Source organism: Myxocyprinus asiaticus, chromosome 39 (genome assembly GCF_019703515.2).
Source record: "Myxocyprinus asiaticus isolate MX2 ecotype Aquarium Trade chromosome 39, UBuf_Myxa_2, whole genome shotgun sequence".
Lineage (NCBI taxonomy): Eukaryota > Metazoa > Chordata > Actinopteri > Cypriniformes > Catostomidae > Myxocyprinus > Myxocyprinus asiaticus.
In genome coordinates this window covers 22,176,090-22,181,968 of record NC_059382.1, presented here as the reverse complement: position 1 = coordinate 22,181,968, position 5,879 = coordinate 22,176,090, and the positions used below count along the sequence as shown (strand labels likewise).

The 5,879-nt window shown below is 37.0% G+C and overlaps 1 pseudogene; it reads left to right on the top strand.

Annotated features, from left to right (window-relative positions):
• Positions 1 to 470: 470 nt before the first annotated feature.
• On the top strand, positions 471 to 5,575 carry LOC127430219 (zona pellucida-like domain-containing protein 1; annotated as a pseudogene).
• The last annotated feature ends 304 nt before the right edge of the window (positions 5,576 to 5,879 follow it).

Sequence of the window (5,879 nt, the reverse complement as noted above, 5' to 3'; positions counted from 1 at the left end):
ATTGTGTGTCTCTTCAGTAGAGTTGGCACTTATTAAATTACATCTTAGTGTGTTCCAGGATGTTCAATAGGCACACTAAATGACAAAGACAGTGGTCATTGTTTATGGTCTAACTTTGAAGGTGATGTTTAAGGTTTAATTTTTTTGCCTGAAGGTAAAGTCCTTATCCACAAAAATGAATTGTTCTAAAGATCTCTAATGACCTTGTTTTGGTCCAATCCTGTGGCAGTGCTCTAACTAACTTCTCTTACACACATATATATATATAAAGAACAGGGTGAAGCTAGTCAAACTTAATCCAACAGCCAAATTGAGGAGGTATAGTAAGAGCGATCTTACAATAAACAGCAGGAATACCTTCAAAAACGATCAAGGCATTAAGGACTTTTTCTGGTGTTCTGATAGGGACCCGGCTTGTTTGATGGTCAATTTTTATTAATCTTGAAATTGATGAAGGGAAGATAGCTGACATGGCTCTACTCAGCCTCTTGATTTTGGGAATGCTCATTCAAGGCCACCTGGCTCTCACTTTGACTGATTGTGGAACTTACTTCAGATGCCCAGGTATTTTTCTACACTGTAAAAATATTTTTGGACATCTAGCTGTATCAAGGTACTTTTTTGAGTTGATCCAACTAAATTGCCCTGTCAACTTAACATGTTAAGTTGTGATTCTATCAACTTGTACTTAAGCTGAATCAACAAGTGTATTTGTCATTGTCAACAAAGAAAGATTTGCCAGCTCCCAGCATGCATTGCAGCATGAATAAATAATGAGGTTAGTGTTGTAGGCTTATTTATTTATTTATTTATTTAATTTGCTATTTGCAGATTTCATTTGTGCTGTTGTTGTTGTTTTTGTAATTGCTGTTGATTAATAGTTGTGAGGTGATTTTAAGAGCTCATCTTAATGACTTAATGATTTTTTTTTTTTGAGTATCACCATTACTGAGGTTTGTGTGTGTCAAGTGTTGACATCAATGTGCCTCCACATCAAGTTGTCATGCCTATAATCTGTCTCTGAAGAAGAGGCCATTCTGCATTGCAAAACATACAAAATGTACTTAACAATTAAAATTAGCTTCACTAAATACTAACTTTGTTGTGGCAGGCCTTCAAATTCATTAAACTAAAATGAGGTTGTTATAACTACATCCAATTTCAGTTCAGCTAACTAGTTATCACAAGTACATTCAATCGATTCAGATCACTTTTTAATTTGTGAGATACATTTATCTGATTAAGTCAGTTAAACTCAAAAAAAGTGCCTGCAAAAATGGCACTAAATATGAGCTGAATCAACAAAACATTGTTTACAGTGAAATTGTGCAACCTGAATGTTTTTGTCTCTTATGATTTTTCTCAACTGCTTTAAAACTAACTAAAATAATTATTAAGTGCTATTTGTAGGAGTATCATTCAGGACCTTCACAGTCTAACATTGATATATCTTTGCCTTGACAGAGTGCACTGACATCGCAGTGAGTTGCGGGACCGAATTTATACATTTGTCAATCCAGGTTTGCCTGGTCATTTACACAGGATATAACAAGAGTCTGTTGATATTGAACCAAATTGCAAATGACCCGCTGTGTTGAGGAACTTTGGATTCGTCTGTGACTCCACCTGTCGTGTGTTTCAGTTTCCCACTCAGACAAGTGGACTCCTGTGGCAGCATCTTCTTAGTAAGTAATGTCACATCCGAAGCTACGCTTAGGCTGATTATTGAGTCTTACCAAAAGGGAGCAGTGTTGGGGGGCCATTCAGACTGAATGCGTTCTTCTAGACGCAGTGCAACTTACTAAACAGAATAGACCGCAGTAGTCTAGAGACATGTTTTTAAAGATGTCTGTCTAGCTCTTTTTTACATAGGGAAACAATTCAAAAACAGTGCTGATGGATGCATAAACAAGTTTGTTGTGAACGGCCCCTTACTTCTTATCCTATGCAGACCTTTAACGATGTGTTGTTTAATAGTAGGCTGTTCAAAATGTTTGAACATGTGAAAATGTCTTGAAATAATTTATTTGGAATCTTGTGAAATAACTTTTGAGGGGGGAAAATATTATAAATTTTCCCTTGCTCACTATCTCTAGCTCACTTGTTCTTGTACTAAGTACACATACAAGTACAACTTATGTTTTATATTTTAGACCACCAACACTCCAGGCACCGCCCGGCCCATTCTCTGACTTCTCTAACATCCAGTCGGTTAACATCAGTGGGGTGGTCCGATCTTCTGGCCCCACAGTTGGAACAGTGACCTACAATGCTAAGCTCAAATATTTGTACTCCTGTGCATACCCAATCGAATACATGATCAACAATACACAAACTGATGTGTAAGATCTTCTTTATTCTTTAATGGATTCTTAATTTGGTTCTGTTCTTGAAAGTGGAAGCTTTGATTATTACACAGGAAATGTTTGAGCTTTTGGACTGGCCTACAAATGTTCCCACAGATTAAACATTTAAATATGTGCCATTCTTGACAGACAGAAGAATCTTTATTTCCAATGCACTTCTCATATCTAACCTTTACCGACCTCTATAGGTCATCCTCCTCCATTGCAGTGATGGGCAACAACGGAAGTTTCATTAGCACTTTAAGCATGCAGCTCTTTAACGTAACCACACCTGCAATAAAACATTTGGGGAAAGCCTGTTTTCCCAAGAACTCCTTCCGTGTTGGAATTTTTTATTTTATTTTTTCTGCCAAGCATTTCAACTTTTAACTGTGTCTCCAGGATGTGAACTACACTTCTCCACTCATAATCCCATCTCTGTGTATTGAGCTCAGGATCCATGTTTACGTGCAAGTCATTGCAGCAAAACCTGACATCACAGTGGGTGACATTTGTTGATTTTTCTCATTAGATATCCCTCCATTAGTTTGTGTAAGAAAATGACTGAAGCTGTTCTCCACTTCCTCCACAGGTACTATGTTCTGCTGGACCGATGCTATGCTTCTGTCTCAGCCCTACAGTCCAATTCAACCTTTTTCAATCTCTTTGTCCCGTAAGTCCATAAAAACAAGACTGTTATTTTTAACTGATATTGAACCAATATTGAAATATAAGTCAAATATGAACTCTGCTTATCTTTGTCATTTCAAACCATTTTCATGTGGTAATTGAAAAGAGAGCATTGGAAATTTGTTATTTGGTGATGATGTATCTGTTAAATCTGTTTTTGAGTGTCTGAGAGATGTAAAATGCTGGATGGACAATAACTTTCTCCAGTTAAATAACAAAAAGACAGTGATTTAATTTTTGGCCCTAGTAACTGTGTTAATGTTATCCCAGAGTGTCTAGGTCCTCTGCCATCTAATTTGCATGCCTATGTCAAAAATCTTGGTTTTATTTTTGACATAGACCTAAAGTTTGACAGGCAAATAAACTCAGTTGTGAAAAATAGTTTCTTTCAACTGAGAAATATCGCTAAACTCAAATCTGTCTTATCATTTAATAACCTGGAGAAAGTAATCCATGCCTTTATTCCATCACGTCTTGACTATTGTAATGCTTTATATCTGGGTGCAGGGCCGTAGCTAGTGGAGTGAAAGGTGGTAACGATTCTAGGGGCCTAAATGTCCAGGGGACCCCACAACAAATTCTAAACTGTATTTTTTAATAGGAACGGGGCCCAGAGCAATGTACAGTCAGGGGGCCCGGATTACCTTGCTACGGCCCTGGCTGGGTGTAAGTCAGTCCTCGCTTACACAACTGCAAAGGGTGCAGAATGCTGCAGCAAGACTGCTGATGAATACAAGAAAGAGGGATCATATATCTCCCATTCTATCATCACTGCACTGGCTACCTATTCAATATAGAACACAATATAAGGTGTAGCTATATGTTTTTAAAGCTCTACATGGACTGGCACCAGAATATATTTCTAAGCTTATTAATTTCCACCGCTCCCACAGATCGCTTAGATCTAATAACCAGCTGCTTCTTGATATTACCCGGTCAAGCTTAAAGGGTAAAGGAGATCGCGCATTCTCGGTCGCTGCCCCAAAGTTGTGGAAAGGAATACCACTGTTACCATCTGTTAGGCCCTCAACCACTGTAAACATGTTTAAAACCCATCTTAAGACGTATCTGTTTAGTGAAGCCTTTGTTACTTTATTATGATCAATAGGTGTTGAACAGTCGCGTTTGTGCTGTGTATTGTTGTTATGTATTTTAATTTCGTTTTCATTTTTTTATAAGATATTTTTATCTTCTTGTAATTGTACAGCTTTTTGGTACACTCTGTGGTTTTTAAAGTGCTTTATAAATAAATTTGGAATTGAATTGAATTAACTCCTTTCTAAAATAATTTCTCTGGTATTGTAAGATACTTAAAAAATTTACTGAATAGGCTATGCAATGAAATCAGTTAGACCAATATATTTTTGTATATTTTCTATATATTCTACACTGAAAACCCTAATAAGTAGACTTTACTCAATTGACTGAGTAAACTCGTTCCCTTAATTGAATTGAGTAATGGCATCTCCAAAACTTGTGTAATAAAGTTTTCTAACTTGGTGTTCAAATAAAATGTACCTAACTATTTAAGTTAAGGTAACTAGATGCAAGTAGACTTAACTCAGATTTTCTATTTAAATATTGTTCATTCTATTTAATAATTTTAGTAGAATTGACTCAAATTTAAATCATACAAAAACAGCTTAAATAAAGAAGACTAGCCTATAAACGATTCTAGGTCAATCATTAAATAAACTTTATTGTCCACTGAAATGCATGTACTTCTGAAAAACCTGTACTTCTGTTTCACACGCACTAGGTGAACTGAAATAGAGTTAACAGTGTCCAATTTGACAAAGGAGACAGATCACTTTAATGGTGTCATCCCACGAAACAACTATTTGCAACAAAATGCATTTAAATTATACTACAAAAAAGCCCTATAAATCCTACTATTTAACTAAAGTATTTAAATGCCTCCAAATGTTCCCTTTGACCAAGTAAACATAATTAAATAACTCAAGCGCAAGGGATTATGGATATTCCCCATATCCTCAAATTTGTACTCAATTGTTTGAGTTACTAACACAAGTCTATAGATTTTTAAGATAAATAAGTTCAATGAACATATGTATTTGAGTTATGAGCCCCAAACTTGACATTTTAAGTAATGTTTAATTAAAACAACTTGATTTTTCAAGTAATGACAACATTAGGGTTTACAGTGTAGTTTTTATATTCTACCGTATCTAGTCCTGTGAAGTTTACTTGTGAGTTTCACCTTTTCTTGAAAGGTGCTCAAGGAATCAGTTGATCACCATGTTGGAGAACGGGGACAGTCAGAAGGCTCGCTTCAGCTTCCCAGCCTTCCTTTTGTGACAAGGTTCGTAATTTCTGGGCAATGGAGGAGTCAGGAGGTAGCAAATTGTCAACGTGAGTATTTTATTACTCTTCAACTTCACACAAAAACTTTAACAAAAAAGGGTTCTTAGTGGCCAAATACACACACAAACGAGTCTTTGATAATTTGGCGGGCACATGCAGCCAACACTCTCTCTGCTTTCTCTCTCTGCCACTCTGATGCTTTGTGCGCCTTTTCAGGTCTCCCTCCGCCATCACTACAACAAGAAACAGGTGTTAGAGATAATGACAACCTAGGTGACGAGCCTCACCACTCTCTCTCTCCCACAGACAGATACACGACCACGCCCCCATTCCCACATACCCCCACCACCCGACTCAGGCCGGGGCAACATCCGGACTGCCAATTCCCGTGGTTGAGTGCCCCTGTCGTACAGTCAGCTTTGACATTCCTGAGCTTGGAGCAAATTCTTCTGTGTTAGTTGACCCAAAGTGTTGAGTTTTTCCTCTAAGATCAAGAATGTATTGAATTTCATTTTGCTG